The sequence below is a fragment of the Salmo salar genome, chromosome 28, assembly GCF_965601325.2.
Source record: "Salmo salar chromosome 28, fSalSal1, whole genome shotgun sequence".
Taxonomy (NCBI): domain Eukaryota; kingdom Metazoa; phylum Chordata; class Actinopteri; order Salmoniformes; family Salmonidae; genus Salmo; species Salmo salar.
The window spans coordinates 29490326-29512962 of NC_138318.1; the positions used below are offsets into that span (position 1 = coordinate 29490326).

The window sequence follows — 22637 nt, forward strand, 5'->3', positions numbered from 1 at the left end:
TCCACTTCACTCGACCCTCGTTCTGAACAGGGCTACTTCTTCATTACACAAAGGAAAAACATCAACCAATTTCTAAAGATTGTTGACATCCAGTGGAAGCGATAGGAACTGTAAGCAACTGCCTTAGAATTCTAGATTCCCAATGAAATCCCATTGAAAAGAGTGTGACCTACATAAAAAAGAATCCTGGATGGTTTGTTCTCGGGGTTTCACCTGCCAAATAAGTTATGTTATACTCACAGACATCATTCAAAGAGTTTTAGAAACTTCAGAGTGTTTTATATCCACATCTACCAATTATATGCATATCCTAGCTTCTGGGCCTGAGTAGCAGGCAGTTTACTTGGGGCACACTTTTCATCCGGACGTGAAAATAGCGCCCCCAAGCCATAAGAAGTTTTTTCTGTTTCCTACCCTTCATCTACACTGATTGAAGTGGATTTAACAGGTGACATCAAGAAGGGACAACAGCTTTCACCTGGATTCACTTGGTCAGTCTCATGGATAGAGCAGGTGTTCTTAATGTTTTGTACACTCAGTGTATGTCTGCTGCAGAGAGACAAAAGAGAGCAGGAGAAAATATATTTTGATTATTCATGGAAATAAGTGCTGATAACATGTCGGCTCTATAAAAAGAAGATGGAGAACAAGCTATAGGATGAAAATATTGTCCAAAATAATAATTGCGATATGTAACTATCAATCCCCCCCCCCCCCAACCTACTGGTCCATTCAGTAATAAGAGCTTCTCACAAGGAGCTTAGCTCCAAGGACAACAATGGCATTAGCTAAATGAAGCCAGTCTAATTATACAGAGGCGTAGCTATTGAGTGTCAGAAATGCCAGCCATTCATCCATTCAGTGCTCCACTGAAAGACTGCCGCACACAAAGCCTGTCATTCTTCCACTGCATACCCCACTTACTTTTATAACACTAACTAATTACTGTAATAATGTCAACTAGTTCCAATGTAATGTATGCAAATGCTCATTGGAGGAAGTGCATTGTTATTTCATGACCGAGCTTGAAAGATTCCAGCTGAAATAAATAGGCAGCAAGCTCTTATTTGTAATTTCAAGCTTTTCTTTTGGGAAGGTGATTTCAAGACATCAAATCCTGAGACCTGCTCTTTTTTCCCATGTTTGAATGCAAAATCTAGGTTAGTTGTAGTGAGACTGATCAAAAGACACGTCTTGACTCTAAACTGTAATCATAACTGAAAAGCTAGCTTATCCAATGATGAATCACAATGTGAACATTTGTCCATTTCAAAGTCATTCATCTACAAAACTAATTCATTCAATACCAAAAATGCCTCATAAGCATACCACCAAAAACAACAAAAAACAAATGCAGTCCAACAATGAGGCTCTCATTTCAAAGCCTTATCAAACATCCCCAGGGGAAATTGTTCCTAAGAAGTTGGCTTCAATAAGACAAAAGGGAGAAAAAGCATGCAAGTCATATTAGCGTGAAGCTGGTTTAACTTGATTTAATCCCAAACAGTCCTCTACCCATTTTACTGATGAGATGTTGACATAGCTGTTGGTAAACACCGTGTCTGCCCTGGGGGCTTACTGTACAGCCTGTTAGTTAATGCAGTGTCTACCCTGGGGGCTTACTGTACAGCATGTTGGTTAATGCAGTGTCTACCCTGGGGGCTTACTGTACAGCCTGTTAGTTAATGCAGTGTCTACCCTGGGGGCTTACTGTACAGCCTGTTAGTTAATGCAGTGTCTGTCCTGGAGGCTTACTGTACAGCCTGTTAGTTAATGCAGTGTCTGCCCTGGAGGCTTACTGTACAGCCTGTTAGTTAATGCAGTGTCTACCCTGGGGGGCTTACTGTACAGCCTGTTGGTTAATGCAGTGTCTACCCTTGGGGCTTACTGTACAGCCTGTTAGTTAATGCAGTGTCTACCCTGGGGGCTTACTGTACAGGCAGTTAGTTAATGCAGTGTCTACCCTTGGGGCTTACTGTACAGCCTGTTAGTTAATGCAGTGTCTACCCTGGGGGCTTACTGTACAGGCTGTTAGTTAATGCAGTGTCTACCCTGGGGGCTTACTGTACAGCCTGTTGGTTAATGCAGTGTCTACCCTTGGGGCTTACTGTACAGCCTGTTGGTTAATGCAGTGTCTACCCTGGGGGCTTACTGTACAGCCTGTTGGTTAATGCAGTGTCTACCCTTGGGGCTTACTGTACAGCCTGTTGGTTAATGCAGTGTCTACCCTGGGGGCTTACTGTACAGCCTGTTGGTTAATGCAGTGTTTACCCTGGGGGCTTACTGTACAGCCTGTTGGTTAATGCAGTGTCTACCCTGGAGGCTTACTGTACAGCCTGTTAGTTAATGCAGTGTCTACCCTGGGGGCTTACTGTACAGCCTGTTGGTTAATGCAGTGTCTGTCCTGGAGGCTTACTGTACAGCCTGTTGGTTAATGCAGTGTCTACCCTGGGGGCTTACTGTACAGCCTGTTGGTTAATGCAGTGTCTACCCTGGGGGCTTACTGTACAGCCTGTTGGTTAATGCAGTGTTTACCCTGGGGGCTTACTGTACAGCCTGTTAGTTAATGCAGTGTCTACCCTGGGGGCTTACTGTACAGCCTGTTGGTTAATGCAGTGTCTGTCCTGGAGGCTTACTGTACAGCCTGTTGGTTAATGCAGTGTCTACCCTGGGGGCTTACTGTACAGCCTGTTGGTTAATGCAGTGTCTACCCTGGGGGCTTACTGTACAGCCTGTTGGTTAATGCAGTGTTTACCCTGGGGGCTTACTGTACAGCCTGTTGGTTAATGCAGTGTCTACCCTGGGGGCTTACTGTACAGCCTGTTGGTTAATGCAGTGTCTACCCTGGGGGCTTACTGTACAGCCTGTTAGTTAATGCAGTGTCTACCCTGGGGGCTTACTGTACAGCCTGTTGGTTAATGCAGTGTTTACCCTGGGGGCTTACTGTACAGCCTGTTGGTTAATGCAGTGTCTACCCTGGAGGCTTACTGTACAGCCTGTTAGTTAATGCAGTGTCTACCCTGGGGGCTTACTGTACAGCCTGTTGGTTAATGCAGTGTCTGTCCTGGAGGCTTACTGTACAGCCTGTTGGTTAATGCAGTGTCTACCCTGGGGGCTTACTGTACAGCCTGTTGGTTAATGCAGTGTTTACCCTGGGGGCTTACTGTACAGCCTGTTAGTTAATGCAGTGTCTACCCTGGGGGCTTACTGTACAGCCTGTTAGTTAATGCAGTGTCTACCCTGGGGGCTTACTGTACAGCCTGTTAGTTAATGCAGTGTCTACCCTGGGGGCTTACTGTACAGCCTGTTGGTTAATGCAGTGTCTGTCCTGGAGGCTTACTGTACAGCCTGTTGGTTAATGCAGTGTCTACCCTGGGGGCTTACTGTACAGCCTGTTGGTTAATGCAGTGTCTACCCTGGGGGCTTACTGTACAGCCTGTTGGTTAATGCAGTGTTTACCCTGGGGGCTGACTGTACAGCCTGTTAGTTAATGCAGTGTCTACCCTGGGGGCTTACTGTACAGCCTGTTGGTTAATGCAGTGTCTACCCTTGGGGCTTACTGTACAGCCTGTTGGTTAATGCAGTGTCTACCCTGGGGGCTTACTGTACAGCCTGTTGGTTAATGCAGTGTCTGTCCTGGAGGCTTACTGTACAGCCTGTTGGTTAATGCAGTGTCTACCCTGGGGGCTTACTGTACAGCCTGTTAGTTAATGCAGTGTCTACCCTGGGGGCTTACTGTACAGCCTGTTAGTTAATGCAGTGTCTACCCTGGGGGCTTACTGTACAGCCTGTTGGTTAATGCAGTGTCTGCCCTGGGGGCTTACTGTACAGCCTGTTAGTTAATGCAGTGTCTACCCTGGGGGCTTACTGTACAGCCTGTTAGTTAATGCAGTGTCTACCCTGGGGGCTTACTGTACAGCCTGTTAGTTAATGCAGTGTCTACCCTGGGGGCTTACTGTACAGCTTGTTGGTTAATGCAGTGTCTACCCTTGGGGCTTACTGTACAGCCTGTTAGTTAATGCAGTGTCTACCCTGGGGGCTTACTGTACAGCCTGTTGGTTAATGCAGTGTCTACCCTTGGGGCTTACTGTACAGCCTATTAGTTAATGCAGTGTCTGCCCTGGAGGCTTACTGTACAGCCTGTTGGTTAATGCAGTGTCTGCCCTGGGGGCTTACTGTACAGCCTGTTGGTTAATGCAGTGTCTACCCTGGGGGCTTACTGTACAGCCTGTTAGTTAATGCAGTGTCTACCCTGGAGGCTTACTGTACAGCCTGTTGGTTAATGCAGTGTCTACCCTGGGGGCTTACTGTACAGCCTGTTGGTTAATGCAGTGTCTACCCTGGGGGCTTACTGTACAGCCTGTTGGTTAATGCAGTGTCTATCCTGGGGGCTTACTGTACAGCCTGTTAGTTAATGCAGTGTCTACCCTGGGGGCTTACTGTACAGCCTGTTAGTTAATGCAGTGTCTATCCTGGGGCTTACTGTACAGCCTGTTGGTTAATGCAGTGTCTACCCTGGGGGCTTACTGTACAGCCTGTTAGTTAATGCAGTGTCTACCCTGGGGGCTTACTGTACAGCCTGTTAGTTAATGCAGTGTCTGCCCTGGGGGCTTACTGTACAGCCTGTTGGTTAATGCAGTGACTACCCTGGGGGCTTACTGTACAGCCTGTTAGTTAATGCAGTGTCTACCCTGGGGGCTTACTGTACAGCCTGTTGGTTAATGCAGTGTCTACCCTGGGGGCTTACTGTACAGCCTGTTGGTTAATGCAGTGTCTACCCTGGGGGCTTACTGTACAGCCTGTTGGTTAATGCAGTGTCTACCCTGGGGGCTTACTGTACAGCCTGTTAGTTAATGCAGTGTCTACCCTGGGGGCTTACTGTACAGGCTGTTAACATCTCCAGTCCAACATACTTTGGTAATGGCGACAGAGAAACCTGAAACAGAAGGAATTAGAAGTGTGTGTAAACCTTCCCGTGGCTCCTCAGAGACGGTCCATTGTGACTGATGTGTCACTAGCCCTAATCCATCTTGTGTAATGCCATTAAAACATGTTTCATTGTAATCACTGCTACAAGCCTCATAACAAAGAACACCTTGTAAAATAAACAGTACAACATTGAAGGTGAGGGACTCCACAATACATCATGGCTCTTCCCAAAATGCACATTCATTTGTCTGCTTTTGAAGTTAGTTTTGAAGTGCAGCTTTTTGCTCTATATTAGTGGGTAGGGTAAATAGCTTGATGATACAAGCTACATACACTGAGTATACAAAACATTAAGTACATATACAGTGCCTTCGGGAAGTATTCAGACCCCTTGATTTTTCCCCACATTTTGTTATGTTAGTCTTATTCTAAAATGGATTACATTTTTAAAAAATCCTCAGGAACCTACACTCAACACCCCATAATGACAAAGCGAAAACAGGTCTTTATATTTTTGCAAATGTATTAAAAATAAAAAACAGATATACCTTATTTAAAAAAGTATTCGAACACTTCATTATGAGAATTTTGAAAAATGAGCTCAGGTGCATCCAGTTTCCATTGATCTATCATGATAAGTCGAGACCCAGATGCAGACACAGGAGGCAGATGGTTGGCGTCTAACAATATTTATTAATCCAATAGGGTAAGGCAAGAGAATGGTCATGGACAGGAAAAAGGGTCAAAACCAGTTCAGAGTCCAAAAGGTACCGAAGAGCAGGCAGAATCAAGGTCAGGGCAGGCTGGAAAGTAGTCCAGAGTCAGGCAGGGGTCAAAACCAGGAAGACTATCAAAAAGAGAACAGCAAAAGGAGTACGGGAAAAACCCGCTGGTTGACTTGACTAACATACAATATGAATTGGCACAGAGAAACCGGAAACACAGGGATAAATACACTGGGGAAAATAAGCGACACCTGGAGGGGGTGTAGACAATAACAGGAACAGGTGAAACACAGATCAGGGCGTGACAGTACCCCCCCCCCCCAGGAACACCACCTGGCGTCCTACCTGGGCACATACCTGGCTGACCGGGGTGTTGGCTGTGGAAAATCGGCGATGAGGGCCAGATCCAAGATGTCTTTAGCAGCAACCCAGCACCTCTCCTCCGGGCCATAACCCTCTCAGTCAACCAGGTACTGGAAACCCTTACCCCGTGGTCGAACCTTCAGGAGGAGTCTCACCGTATATGCTGGCTGGCCACCAATAACCCGGGGGGAGGGATGGGCCTGGAGATAGAAGACAAAGTACAGTGAGACACAGGCTTAATCCTAGACACATGGAAGGTAGGGTGAATACGGAGGGTACGGGGTAACAAGACAGATAGCAGTGAAACTCAGGACTCTGGAGATGAGAAAAGGACCAATGAACCGGGGAGACAGCTCCCGAGTGGAAAGCCATACCCTCTGCCCGACGATACCTGGAGTTGGTCTTGAGAATAGCCGCCCTGGCTCTTCTCCATGTACGTCGACAGCGGCGGACAAACATCTGGGCCGAGGGTACGCTGACCTCCTGCTCAGGGAAGAGTGGAGGCTGATACCCCATGAAGCACTCAAAAGGGGAGAGTCCCATGGCAGAACTGGGAAGAGTGTTCCGGGCATCCTCCACCCAGACCAGATGAAGGCTCCGGGAAAAACACGCTGGTTGACTTGACTAACATACAAGACGAACTGGCACAGAGAGACAGGATACACAGGGATAAATACACCAGGGAAAATAAGCGAGGGGGTAGAGGGGAGGGGGTGGAGACAATAACAGGAACAGGTGAAACAGATCAGGGCGTGACATGATCATCCCTGAGATGTTTCTACAACTTGGAGTCCACCTGTGATAAATTGAATTGATTGGACATGATTTGGAAAAGGCACACACCTGTCTATATAAGGTCCAAGAGTTGATTGGTGCATGTCGGAGCAAAAACCAAGCCATCAGGTCGAAAGAATTGTCCGCAGAGCTCCAAGAACCCAATGATCACTCTGACAGAGCTCCAGAGGTCCTCTGTTGAGATGGGAGAACCTTCCAGAAGGACAACCATCTCTACAGTACTCCACCAAATCAGGCCTTTATGGTAGAGTGGCCAGACGGAAGCCACTTCTCAGTAAAAGGCACAAGATAGCACGCTTAGAGTATGCCCAAAGACACCTAAAGGACTCTCAAACCCTGCAAAAGAAGATTCTCTGGTCTGATGAAAACAATATTAAACTATTAGTCTTCCCTGTGGCTCAGTTGGTAGAGCAACATGGTGTTTGCAACGCCAGCATGGTGTGTGCAACGCCAGGGTTGTGGGTTCGATACCCATGGGGGGCCAGTACAAAAAAAATAAAAATAAAAATAAATGCATGAAATGTATGCATTCACTACTGTAAGTCGTTCTGGAGAAGAGCGTCTGCTAAATTACTAAAATGTAAAAAAATGAATGTCAAGCATTGCATTTGGAGGAAACCTGGCACCATCCATATGGTAAAGCATGGTGACAGCATCCTTCTGTGTGGAGGTTTTTCAGCGGCAGGGACTGGGAGACTAGTCAGGATCTAGGGAAAGACTCCTTCCAACTGGACAACGACCCTAAGCACACAGCCAAGACTATGCAGGAGTGGCTTCGGGACAAATCTCTGAATGTCCTTGAGTGGCCCAGCCAGATTCCAGACTTGAACCCGATTGAACATCTCAGGAGAGACCTGAAAACAGCTGTGCAGCGACCCTCCCCATCCAACCTGACAGAGCTTGAGAGGATCTGCAGAGAAGAATGGGAGAAGCTCCCAAAATATTCTAAAATCTGTTTTAGAATAAGGCTGTAGCGTAACAAAAGGTCAAGGGGTCTGAATACTTTCCGAAAGCACTGTAGGCTAGCGAATTTGATTTTGAAATATAATAGGGCCTTTTTGTCAAATTAGTAGGCTGACTCATATATACAGTACCTTTCATAATATTTCCCCTAATGTTATTAGCCTAACTCCTCTTTCTCTAGTATTACTTCATTCCTTCCTCACTTTCAACAGTTAAATAAAACACATTGTGTTGTCCTTATCATCATCATTCTATTGATGTCCTTGAATAATATAGGACTAGAATTAGATGCAGAAGGCTTTCATGTCTCTTCAAGAAGATTGAATGGTTATGGTTCTGAATGAATAACTGCTATAGCCTACCGCCATAGCGCATTTACTCTTCTTTCAAACTACCCGTGAGTTCTATTGGCTGCTGAATTTAACATTCAGCAAAAAAGAGATTGCATCCCTCTTCGAATAGTCTATTGGTATAAGAAATGCTCAAATAAATCATGTCCAGCAAGTTATTCAAGTCTAGCTTTTCCTGCTTGGGACTCCAAGAGCTAAGGAGTGGTTTTTAAGGAGAGGCCAGCGGAGAACAGGTCCTTATGAATTGAGCAAGAGACAGAGGGTATAAATTAGAAACTTATTATGCATAACCCATCATTAATTAGCTAAATATAAGGCATAAGGCTAATACTGCACTGAATTTATTACCTGAAAGAGGTAGGCTCGGACATCTACACTGCATTCGGAAAGTATTCAGACCCCATCCCTTTCTCCACATTTTGTTACGTTACAGCTTAAGTTTAAAATGTATTAAATTAATGTTTTTCTTCATCAATCTACACACAATACCCTATAATGACGAAGCAAAAACAGTTTTTTTTAAATTTAGCAATATGTAAATATGTAAATGTCAATATCACATTTACATTCGTTTTCAGACACTTTACTCAGTACTTTGTTGAAGCACCTTTGGCAATGATTACAGCCTTGAGTCTTCTTGGGTATGACGCTACATGCTTGGCATACCTGTATTTGGGGAGTTTCTCCCATTCTTCTATGCAGATCCTCTCAATCACAGTCAGGTAGGTTGTGTGTGCGAGCGAGTGCAAGAGTGTTCGCGCGTGAACTGATTTAAAGCAACAATATTCAAGTGATGGTTTAAAACTCTGCAGAAGCAATAAAAAAAATACATCTTGGCAATTAAAAAACAAGGTAACCCTCGAAAGCCAGATGGAGATGGGTAAATTAGATGCACATTCGTTCTATATATTACTGTATCATGGGCTATGCTGCAGCAAATGTAGGCCTACATGTCAGAGGAAAAAAGTTACAATGAGATCATAGGTCTACATGCATTGTGAAATGCGCTCCATACTGAGATGGGCTGTCTGTCCCCACTCTGAGGGTTGATGATTCATCATGCAGAGGCCGTAGAGAAGCCAGATTTAGACATCGCATATAATTTAACAGTTTCATTTCACACCATGCTGTTCATATAAATAATTTATCATAATTTACCAGTATCTGCCAGTTATTTATCCCGGGAAAAGGGAGTGGTTTTGGGCGGTAAATCTCGGTAACCGGGTTCCCTCCATTCAACCCTAGTGTAGATGAAGGGGAGGAGACAAGTTAAAGGATTTTTAAGCCTCGATACAATTGAGACATGGATTGTGTGTGTGTGCCATTCAAAGGATGAATGTGCAAGACAAACGATTTAAGTGCCTTTGAACAGGGCATGGTAGTAGATGCTAGGCACACCAGTTTGTGTCAAGAACTGCTGGGGTTTTCATGCTTAACAGTTTCCCGTGTGTATCAAGAACGGTCCACCACCCAAAGGACATCCAGCCAACTTGACAACTGTGGGAAGCATTGGAGTCAACATGGGCCAGCATCCCTGAGGAACGCTTTCGGCACCTTGCCCCGATGAATGGAGGCTGTTCTGAGGGCAAAAGGTAGGGGCGGGGTGGTGCAACTCAATATTAGGAAGGTGTTCCTAATGTTTGGTAGACTCAGTGTAGTTCTTAGGCACTTTCTGCCTTTATGGATAATAAATAAATGTGGGCTTACATTTTGGGAAGTGTAGGATATAACCTGGCTGTGGAATAAGGTGAAAAGCACAGAGGATATTGGCTATATTAATATGTTAAGTCTTCTTCAAATCCATCCAGTTTTAATCCAATTTTGGAAAAGTTCCTTCAGAGAATCCAAGCCTATAGTGTAGGTTATTTTGAGGCACCAGTCTCTTAGCAATCATCACCTATGTTCAGAAGCTTTGTTTTTCCAATCCAGGAAGTATTTTCTTTCAGGATTCCAGGGTGCGAAAAGAGTACACAGCTCCCCTGCCTTTCTCCTCTGGCTGTGTGAAATGTATCAAGAGCAGACAGCAAAAGCAAGAGAGCTCCAAAGACTAATGCCTCGGCAGAGACATTAAGCACAGAACTAGACGGAAACAGAGATTACATCCTGGGAGTGACTTGAATAATAAAAACCTGTAGCTCCTTCAAGGAGGAATTGAAGTTTGTAAGGATTTTGCACGCAGCCAGTCACGTACGGCGTCGCCAGACACACTCAAGGTTCCTGGGTCAATTACCTAATTACCCGGTTTCAATCAAGGGCAGTGAATGAGAAAGTATCAGATGACAGGAAAACAAAGTGGATTTATGGAGGACTGAGTCATGAATAGGAGTCCAGGGAGAAACAAACAGGGCTTTGTTATAAAGGGTGTCTTTGGTCTCACTGTAGGATATAATGAAAATAAACAAATACCTACATAATAAATACCATAACATTGAGCATAATTATATTTTAGCGAACACTGGCGTTTATTCACTACAGGTATCAGAATGCACTGCTTCACCTCTGTCATGCATGGGTTTATAGGCAGGTACATGATGTTGAAACAAAGTAGAAAGACTACATCATTGAAATAAGCAAGCACACTGACATAATAAACCAAAAAGCCCAAAACTATGTTGGTTCTACTGCTCATCACACAAATACAGAATTAACTGTTTTGTAGGTGAAAAATAAATAATCTGAAACTGTTAACATATCCAATTAGTCAGTTTTATAGGCTAATCCAGGCGGAAACATCAACACTCCTAGCAAGCACCCCCTTCCTGATGGTTCAAATTGGCTTCATGTGTTCATTTCTCACTCTCAATGCAAACTTTAATGAGCACAAATAAAAACGATCAATGTGTTACCCAATGATCCCAAAGTTATTAGTCATGCAAAACAATGCACACAATGTCAATAATCCAAGTCTTCATTTTGGAAAGACCTTCATAGTGCTAATTATGCAAGAATGTTTTTAGAACCCAACAGGCCTTTTCAGAACTTTTGAGGACAACACGTTGCAGATAAACATTGTTAACCATGATGCCTGATAGGCCTTAGACATGCTGCTTTCACCTACCCTGTTTTCAGATTAGTGGAGAGTTTAAGGAACGGAGACAATGAGAAGAGGATGCCACATAAGAGTTTAGATGCATCCTTGACAGCTATCAGTGAAATAATCCAGTAACATGACTCTGATCAGATAAACCAACTTCAACAATCCCACTATCTTGATCTTGCTGCATAAATAGATTGAACCAAGCTTTGGACACAGAATGACTTCAAAAGGTCAACTAGGGGGGTGAGTATATTTGTACAGTTTCACACATATACAAGTGTGTGGAGGGATATTTTGTTGTTTGCATATCCCACTCCCCCAGAGACACCCTCGGAGAGTGTGGTCATGGCCAGGGATCACTTAGAATGGCTTAGAATGAAATAATTACGTTTCCACTGGAGCAACTCAAGGCATTTAGTTCAGTCGAGGTGTCCTAACCTGCTTGAAAACTCCACAGATATAGCAGTGGTGAATCCCACCCACTTCACACCCTACCACCCTTGATTGTCTCCTCTCTCTGTCAATTAGTGGTGGGAAGTCATGGAGGTGCAGGTGGGTTTTGCTGAGTAAACAGCATCTAGGCCAGGCAGTTAGGGCTGCTTGATGGACGAGGCCACGTTGGTGCTGTGGGCTGATGCCTCAGGAGGAGGAGAGTTCACTAATTAAACAGGCAGCTGCTTTGCCAGTGTGGGTGTGGTGTGTATGTGCGTTTGTGCATTTGTATGTCAAGGAATGGGGATGCTATACTACCAAACTGGGTCCATTATCTCTGGACCAATCCAGTGCTTGCTGAACACCACTTACCTTTGCCATTGGAAAGGGGACAGTGTTTTTACCATAAATGATGCACCACTTCCTGCCTGAAGATAACACATCAAGATACATTGTTCAGTAAAGTAGACTTTGGAAGACAGTAGAGCAATAAAGAAGTTAAGATTGAGAGGACTGCCCTGTTACTAAGCACAGCTATTCTGCACAGTAGTTGTAGAATATCTTGGCATTATAGGCACAGAACAAACACCTTTATTTAGAATACTGCTATATGCATACGTGAACAAAATATTAGAATTTGCATTACAAGTATTGGGCTGATGCAATTTTACGCTGCAATAGGCATGAATTATCCTCCTCATACCAAGAGTGATGTCTAAATATTTGATATGCTTCTCAATTACAGATGCGGTCTGAACATTAACTCATCTGACCCCCCCCACACACACACACACACACACACACACACTCGCAGAGAAAGTTAGCGAGGGTATTTCTTTCACTGTGGGAGCTGATCAATTCAGCTAAACTGTTGGGAGCGCAATTCCTACACGTAGCCTAGCTCTCAAACATCCTGTCAGGCTTCGACTGAAATCTGGAGACCATCCCAGGATACACTGCGGTAGGAAGCAGCAGCAGCCTAGGCAGAATCAGGCCGCGCTGGGCCATTGCCACTCACCAGTAGAGAACATTAAGAATCCTGATGCCCCTCTCCTGGTGGACTCCTTAGGCTGGTTGTTAAGGGAGCTGCTTCTCCTCCCTCAGCCCTCTGAGTCTCAGTGGTCATCCTTCAACAGCCCCCACAGAACAAAGCCTATTGCGAGTGATGCATTTGTTTTTGAAGGTTACATTGCTAGAGTAGAAAAGACCCTGGCAATGTTGAAAAGCTTTGTAACGACAGCAGAACTGCAATTTCCACACCTCACCTGTGAAACCATCCACTGTCGTCTGCCTATCAAAACAGCTGTTCATGAGCAAACACCTGACCCTAAATTCACTACACAAATACAAAGAAAAGACAAGTGTAGAATGAAACAGTTTTACAGTTTCATTAAAAAATCTATATTTCTATTCCGAGCAAATAAAACAAGGCTATCTAAAGCTCAGAGCGAATAAAACAAGGAGAGAAGTTGACCAACTATGTAATTAGCCAGCATGCTCCCTAGGTCTCACCTTGTCTTAAAACAACACACCGCTAATTCATTCCACAGGCATTATCTCAGAGCCAGAGCACTAATGATAAATACTACAGTAATAATGACTGGATTAGGAGCCTCTGAAACAAAGAGACTCTTTATATTCTTGAAACACCGTTTCTCCCTCAAAACCCCAAGACCAAATAAGGTGGCAAGCAAAAAAGTCTTTGGATCCCCCCCTTTCAACTGACTTCGTTTTGAATATCCTTAGAATCTGTAAAATAATTGCATTCATCTTAAAAAAAAGTGTTTGGCTTTGATGTTGGTTGTTGGAGTTCTCAATTAGTGTAACTGTCAAACTGCTAAAGCACTGACATTTGTAAACCTGATTAAGTAATTGTTATCCAGGCCTTGTGACAATGCACACACCTTTTATTCTGCTTAATTGATGAGCTTCAAAACAGTAATAAACAGTCATTAGGGTCTAGCTTGGCGTTAGCGTGCTAGTTGATTATCTGTGCTCATCTCATTTCAAACCAATTTCATTACACTTCCAGTGAATGATCCCTTGAAACAAACAAACTAGAGAATTCCAAATCGAACAAAATAATATTTGATTTGGGAGGCAACAGCAAAGTAACTCGAGTCTAATTCAGGTGAGCAGGAAATAAGGAAAATATGGTTTTATGATGTACAATTTTACTCTGACTAGATCTAGCTGTTGCCATGTTTTATTGCCTTTAGGTAGACCTAGATATACATCAAACATAATATCTGTGTTGATGTCATCTTCTTGAGGTCAACAGTACACCTACACAGGTCCGTATGCCTGTGCTTATAGGCTCATTTCACCTGCAAGAGCTATAAAAGATGCTCCAACATGCAGCTGCTACATAAGCTACTAACACCTGCTAGACTGTTAAAAAAAAAAGAGAACGGCAGCACATAAAAATGCACTTTGGTTCAGACTTGCTGCTTTCATCTTTAGATGGAATACAATTCGGAAATGAAATGGGAATCACTCATGTAGATTGGGCATGGAGTGTCCCTCCCTGGCCAGTCAGGAGGATTAGCTCCTCTGCAGATTGGTCCACCAGTGAGCCAGTCTAATGAGTTTCACTCTGATGCACCCCACATTATCCACGCTCCATCAACATAAATGTTAACACTGTCCGCTTAGCAACAGTGGAGACCCGAGGGCCACGAGAGCCAGTCAGAGGATCCCAGGCCATTCGGCCCCTGGCCTCCAACCACAAAGAAGAAAAGGTTACCATGGTCCAGGCTATTGATATGGAGCGTATGCGGTTAGAGTGCAGAGGCGTGAGACAGTGCAATATTGATGAGGGTTCTCTGAGGATGTAGTCATGTTCCAGGTGCATGGAGAGGGCTGGGAAGGAGCTTTGAGAGGGCTAAGGGGCTTCTTGCCATGATTTATTTACACCGATCAGCTTCATGCTGAACTTAAATCAATAATGGAACTTACACACATTAGTTCATGTGCGCGGCCGTCCAGGTTACACCTGAGGGGGCAGACCGAGGGGACCCAGCCACTCTGGAAATAGGGCACTTTGAAGAGTGGCGTTCCATGACTGGCAGAGAATGTGTCCGCCTGACCGGGCTACGAGCCGCTTACACGATAAATGGCAGGAGACTACTGTCGGATGGGGGATGTGGAGCAGGAGGAAGTGAAGCTGGATGAATAGGAAAAAATAGATCCTCTTATTGCTTTTGAGAGTGTGTGAAAGTGGCTTAGCAGTAGTCAAAGCACAAGCAACTCTTTGAACTGTGGCATGTCTCCATAGAAGCCAGTAACTCTTTGAACTGTGGCGTGTCTCCATAGAAGCCAGTACAGCTTGGCAAAGGTTTGGTTCTTAAGAGGACTGCTGAAGTCTCAGTTGAAAAGGCCAGTCTTAATTGCTCTTACAATTAACCTAATCAACTGGATGCCTAAATGAGTTCCAAAGAAAGTTGAAAAGTGTTCACAGAGAAGTGTGCACAGAAATTATTTTATTCCAGGTGTTAAAGCCGAGTGCTGCTATTTTTCGGACAAAATATACAGTATTGACATATTTCACCTTCCTTTTCCCTCCCAACTTTGTGCAAATGTGAAAATCAAAAGGGCAGCTCAGTAAGCATACACTGCAGTGTGAAAGTGCCAGTCAAATTGTGTCACTGGTTCATGCGGTTTGACTCCAGCCAGTAGGACAATGACCACAGTGTAAATCTAGCCATGTACATGGAAGACTAATGTTAATATCTATAATTATCTAGTCTAACTTGTATCAAGTCTTATTCTGATCAAGACATATATGACAATTCCAGTTTCTAAAAACCTGTTTGATTCTAGCTACCCGTTTTGGGCCTGTCAGTTTATATTGGGAAACTGAAATCTGTGGTAATTTTTCTTTTTTGTCAGGTGGTGTTTCAAAACAATTATTGTCCGAAAACTATTCTGCAATATCTTAATTTATTGCCCTTACAAAGCGACATGTTATTTCCTTGAAAGTGGCACAGGCACCTATTTTCTCTGCGCTGTTGTCACAGAAAAATGCATACCATTTAAAAAATAATCAGCAAAAACGCAGTATCTGTAGAAAGAAAACCATTGTGTTTTACCTCATTTTACATTATCCGAGGTGCATATAGACACACCTTATCCATCCCCCACCAATACCATACCTCTGGAAGGCTATTTGTTTGTTTCCTCGTGAGCTGTTTTATCTTGCAAATGAGAAGAATATACCACAAAATGAATAATTTATGTTTTTAAAGTGCTTTGACTGCAGAGAATGTATTGAACAACGGAGACCTAGACATAAAGGTGTTACATTGTGACAATTCACCAAATCATGTTTTCTTAAGCCATAAATTATTCATATTCCATATTCAAGCTCTACTGAATATTAAAGCACAAATATAAAATGAACAAAAGGTCCCAGTAACTTAATGATGCTTCTCTTGCAGCATAGCGCCTGTGCTGTTGATACATTCAAGCCTATGCATACAGCCCTGGAATAACACTTGGCAGAATCCTCATATGCATGTTGTTAATGCAGATTTGAACATCTATCCCTCATCCATGGTATGAATTCGCTATCTTCCTGAAAATGAGGGTCTAAAAAGACAGAGCAAACTTCCTCAAAGACATGCCAATTACGTTTATCATTCTAGAATTCCAAAGTTCTTAACTGCTGCTTTTATTTTCTTCTTCTTATTACCCACCATAACTGATGACATAAACAGGTTTGCGCAATCAGCCACTCAACACGCTTACCATAGTCCCGCAAATTGAAGTTCTTACCTGAAATAGCCACTAACATTATGACCATAGATGCATGCAACTAGAAAATAGAAACCACTACACTTGTCCTAGCAAAGGGAAACACCATCAGGGTGAGTAGCCAAGATGAGAGTGGGGGGGGGGGGGGGGGGGGGGGTAGTGTCATTCTCCAGCTGAGCCTAACCGAGGTGAAATTCCACTTGAACGATAAAGGAATTTACAACTGAACAGCGTGAATGAGCACTTGAATCTGTTGACAGAGGCGATTATATTCAAATGTCTCAGCCTTCAGACACCTCCCCTCGGGTAGAGATGGGAACCTCATCAGGGTTCTGGTGATTGAGGATCAATTGGAAAGAACCGTTCAGATGCAATATGAGAGGTGGAGACATGGAGAGACTAGTCCCGCTGAGGACAGTCATTTTCTTGTTGAACGTACCGTAGACATGAAAATAAGATGGAGTCATAACCGAGGTGCATTCGCTCACAACTATATCATTAAGATCCTGGAGGAACGAAAGGTCATCTCCACCATCAATACAAATATCTGGAGACCTCTAGGCCATACAATCAACCACTGAGGAACTGAGCCTTTCTTTATGAATACCTTGTGTCATGTAGGTCAGGAGTCATTGCCTTCCTACTTCAAAATATAGCTAGTTGAGAAATTGAAATGGCAATATTGTTACCCAGCCGAGAGGACCACCTTAATAATGTCCATGTATGTACTATACTGTTGTTTCTCCCTCGAGCTGCTTTCTATGTCTTTCAATTATTCACATCCAAGAAGTTTACCTTGTCTGCGTCCACTTTGCCCTTGACGAACTCGGACTTCCAGAACTGCAGGGCCTGGTCCAGAGTGAGGCCTATGCCCTTGACGAACTCGGACCTCCAGAACTGCAGGGCCTGGTCCAGAGTGAGGCCTATGCCCTTGACGAACTCGGACCTCCAGAACTGCAGGGCCTGGTCCAGAGTGAGGCCTATGCCCTTGAGGAACTCGGACCTCCAGAACTGCAGGGCCTGGTCCAGAGTGAGGCCTATGCCCTTGACGAACTCGGACCTCCAGAACTGCAGGGCCTGGTCCAGAGTGAGGCCTATGCCCTTGATGAACTCGGACCTCCAGAACTGCAGGGCCTGGTCCAGAGTGAGGCCTATGCCCTTGAGGAAAAGTTTGTACTGGATGCGCCCACCATGGCAGAGGTGGTGGCTTTCCCTCAGCAACCGGTGGAGCTGCCTCATGCACAGGGGGTAGGGCTCGACCGATAGCTGAAGGAAGAGGGGACACATTTAGATATGCAGGCAAAAGTCAACATCCTAACTTTACCATGGCAGCAATGCAACCAAAAAGCTGCATGGAATGAACCATTTCATCCACCAATGACTCCATATTTCCATCTTTGCTCTCTGAACGAACCGATATGCAGCCAGTTTGTTACGTGGCCCGCAATATCATAATCCAGACTAAGCTAAAATGTCCTCCTGATTTTATCTAGGCCTGGCATCCTTATCACTTAAAGCTGTGGTGGTACTGTTAATACAGCTCAATATCATGTAAAGCACACACACACACACACACACACACACACACACACACACACACACACACACACACACACACACACACACACACACCACACACACACACACACACACACACACACACACACACACACACACCATTATTAAATGGCTCATAAGAGGAAAGCTTATTTAGTAGAGCTGCAGGAGAGCAGTGGTGCTCATCTAGCCCAGCCGTCTGGTGATCACAAGGTTCTGGTTTAGCCACTCGGAGCCCAAAGCCAACTCTACAGGTGCCGAATAGAGAGAGAGAAAAAAAAACTAGACCCACAGCCAGCCTTTTCCATCTGTTGAGCACCACATCACAAACAGCTAAAATTAAAGCCCTCTCGGTCTCATTCGTTCTCCCATGACCAAGTAGTAGAGGAATGTCTCGCCAGTAGAGACGAAAAAGCTGATTCCCTGGTCGACTGCTAGCTGTGGTATAGTATCCATTTCTGGTTCACATACATGGCTTGCTTGCATCAACACACTTAGAAAGAATGCTGTGTGATTTTGACATTGAGAAATTGAGTACTAAATACTAAAAGTGAACATTTAAAGCATTGTGCGTGACATTTCCATTTGAGATCGAGTCATTTGATTGAACGGAAATGTTCTTGCTTATGCGCCAGATCTTGCTTTAAAAGGGCTACTATTTACAAGTGGATACATGACTTCTGTTTGAGAGTGGGTAAATCTGAAGGACGAAATTAGCATTTGCTGACGGGCCACTTAATTGGAACAGCAGTGGTCTCTGAAATGGAGAAAGTGAAGAATGCACAGCGAGTCTGAGCTGAGCTGTGGCCTCGATCAGTTTAATTCCCCCTCATAGAGACCACAATGGTTCATTAAAACCCCTTTGGAATCCCTTCTGAATGTCAATGTAGAGAACACTCTGTCTCGCTAACACATTGGGCATGACATTGCCTCAAAAGTTAAGTTTCAAGCAGTAATTCTTGTGATCACTGAAGACATTTGCCAAAACGTATAAGCATGACATGACCCTGTGCAATCAATGGACAATTATTGAAAATGGTCTTTAAGACAGTGAGAACTAGCTACTTGTTTTAGTGGTGATCTTAAGGATGTAGTGATGTAGTGGTGATAAAACCGTTGGGTAAACGCTGACCGCGGTTTTCGGTGAGTAAAGTAAAGCTCCCTATTACTAGCAATGCAATTTTCCATAAAAGGTGGGTAAACGCTTGAGCAAAAATAACATCTAAAAAGGGTGCGTAAAAGGCTTCACCACTGATGGAAACATACAGTATGAACCAATACTGAGATAGGTGGACAGAAAACTGCTGCAATGACTGTACATTTCTCTTCTGATATAACCAGCGTCCTCTCCACCTTCCTTGTCCTCCCTAGTATAAATGTGTCCTTTGTGTTTCCATGCATACTCACCAGATCGATCTGCTCCAAAGACATGTTCCCAGCACTCTTCTGTATGCTGTAGTCCTGATCCACATAGCCATGGCTACAAGGACAGCAATGGACAAACAAGAGAGAGAGGCAGAGAAAGAGAAAATAAATTACAGCAGTCTATCACAACAGTTCCAGAGAAAGAACACATTGTCATCATTAGCCTACAAAGTGCTACAGCAGGACATGGTTTGGTCTCAGGGTCCATTTAGGACTTTGGGTCCACTGGCTCCATTACCTGGGGCTATGATAATAACAGCTTACTCTCAACAATCTTTGTATAAAACATATAATTGTACTATACAGAAAGGTAATTGTACCTCATAGAAAGCTATTGTTGCACTATACAGAAATACAGTCAGACGTATTCATTGAATGGCAGCTTTTTGCGCATATTCTATAGAGAAGTACATTTGGTGCATACCGGGGAGCAAGAGAAATATGGTTTAATGTGTTTTAAGTGGCTAAAGTGCCACTGAATCAAAACCAGTGACCAGGTTTCTGGAATAAATCAAATGTAACATTGATCCTGCACGCTTTCCAGTTGTATCCATTTTTATTGTCCCTCCCAGCAAAATGTTACATTGGTCAAGATCAATCCCACTGATCGATGTGTGTGTGATTGATTTTCTCAGTGTCTAGCATTTGAGCAAGAGCCCTCCATAAATTAACTGATTTGTCTTTGTGCAACGTTAGTGTGCCTTGCCAAAGAATAAACTGATCAATGAAGATGCTCCGACAGTCCCCTAATAGTAAACAGTCGTGGCCAAAAGTTTTGAGAATGACACAAATATTCATTTTCACAAAGTCTGCTGCCTCAGTTTGTATGATGTCAATTTGCATATACTCTAGAATGTTATGAAGAGTGCTCAGATGAAATGCAAAGTCCCTTTTTGCCATGCAAATGAACTGAATCCCAAAATAACATTTACACTGCATTTCAGCCCTGCCACAAAATGACCAGCTGACATCATGTAAATGACTGTCTCATTAACACAGGTGTGAGTGTTGATGAGGATAAGGCTGGAGATCACGCTGTCATGCTGATTGATTCCGAATAACTTCAATAGCTTCAAAAGGAGGGTGGTGCTTGGAATCGTTGTTCTTCCTCTGTCAATCATGGTTACCTGCAAGGAAACACGTGCCATCATCATTGCTTTGCACAAAAAGGACTTCACAGGCAAGATTATTGCTGTCAGTAAGATTGCACCTAAATCAACCATTTATCGGATCATCAAGAACTTCAAGGAGAGCGGTTCAATTGTTATGAAGAAGGCTTCAGGGCGCCCAAGAAAGTCCATCAAGCGCTAGGAACGTCTTCTAAAGTTGATTCAGCTGCGGGATCGGGGCACCACCAGTACAGAGCTTGCTCAGGAATGGCAGCAGGCAGGTGTGTGCATCTGCACGCACAGTGAGGCGAAGACTTTTGGAGGATGGCCTGGTGTCAAGAAGGGCAGCAAAGAAGCCACTTCTCTCCAGGAAAAACATCAGGGACAGACTGATATTCTGCAAAAGGTACAGGGATTGGACTGCTGAGGACTGGGGTAAAGTCATTTTCTATGATGAATCCCCTTTCCGATTGTTTGGGGCATCTGGAAAAAAGCTTGCCGGAGAAGACAAGGTGAGCGCTACCATCAGTCCTGTGTCATGCCAACAGTAAAGAATCCCGAGACTATTCATGTGTGGGGTTGCTTCTCAGCCAAGGGAGTGGGCTCACTCACAATTTTGCCTAAGAACACAGCCATGAATAAAGAATGGTACCAACACATCCTCCGAGAGCAACTTCTCCCAACCATCCAGGAACAGTTTGGTGACAAACAATGCCTTTTCCAGCATGATGGAGTGCCTTGCCATAAGGCAAAAGTGATAACTAAGTGGCTCGGGGAACAAAACATCGATATTTTGGGTCCATGGCCAGGAAACTCCCCAGACCTTAATCCCATTGAGAACTTGTGGTCAATCCTCAAGAGGCGGGTGGACAAACAAAAACCCACAAATTCTGACAAACTCCAAGCATTGATTATGCAAGAATGGGCTGCCATCAGTCAGGATGTGGCCCAGAAGTTAATTGACAGCATGCCAGGGCGGATTGCAGAGGTCTTGAAAAAGAAGGGTCAACACTGCAAATATTGACTCTTTGCGTCAACTTCATGTAATTGTCAATAACAGCCTTTGACACTTATGAAATGCTTGTAATTATATTTCAGTATTCCATAGTAACATCTGACAAAAATATCTAAAGACACTGAAGCAGCAAACTTTGTGGAAATTAATATTTGTGTCATTCCCAAAACTTTTGGCCACAACTGTACAACCTCAAATCTGACTCTGTTAACAAAACAAATGGGGTTACCTACCAGGCTAAAAACTGCTGGAAGATATTAGAATTTACACACACAATATTGCTGCAAAATGTTGTTTTTACTGCAATGTCTCAAATGGCCTAATTTGGGCCTCTTGGTTTGATGCCATGGGTAAAGGTCAAAATCATAATTATCCTCCCAAAGCTTTATACATGTGATGTGCATTTTCTCACCCTTTGATCCCACAGCCCTTTCCTTATGGCACTGAAGTAATCCAGGTGACCCAGAAATTTTGACTAAATGCCATTTGAAAGGCCATTCGATGAATGGAGCAAAAACAGCCAGGTTACAGGCTAATCAGGTTTCTAAAACCATAGCCTGTGTGATTTGACCACCTAATTGCTCATGAGGCAACATTTACAAAATATATTGGGTCATATAGTGGCTCCCGAGTGGCGCAGCGGTCTAAGGCATTACATCTCAGTGCTAGAGGTGTCACTACAGACACCCTGGTTTGAATCCAGGCTGTATCACAACTGGATTGTGATTGGAAGTCCCATAGGGTGGCGCACAATTGGTCCAGCGTCGTCCGGGTTTGGCCGGTATAGGCCGTCATTGTAAATAAGAATTTGTTCTTAAATGACTTGCCTAGTTAAATAAAGTGTGATTAAACAAGGTCATTTAGGCATCACTAAAACAGTGCAGACCTGAGTAGGGCTAAAAGCTCAGTGCCATTGCCTCTCAAACACAAGCTTCCAAACCATATTGCCACACTACTTAGATGAGGACATTTACTCTCATTGATTTATCATGTTGACTTAGGCCAATATCTATATAGCTTTGTCATTTCATGGAAAATTATAGTGAATTATAATACTGTATATTTAATAAAATATGATACATAAATCATTCAGAACATATGTACTATTCATGTCTTGAGTTTTCCTAGTGTGCCTTACAATTCTAAAGGAGAGGTGGTGCACATTACGATCAAAATATTGTA

At 43.8% G+C, this 22637-nt stretch overlaps 1 pseudogene; it reads right to left on the reverse strand.

Annotated features, from left to right (window-relative positions):
• The window catches only part of LOC106589779 (DNA primase large subunit-like), a 105984-nt pseudogene that overhangs the window by 22826 nt on the left and 60521 nt on the right, over positions 1–22637 (reverse strand).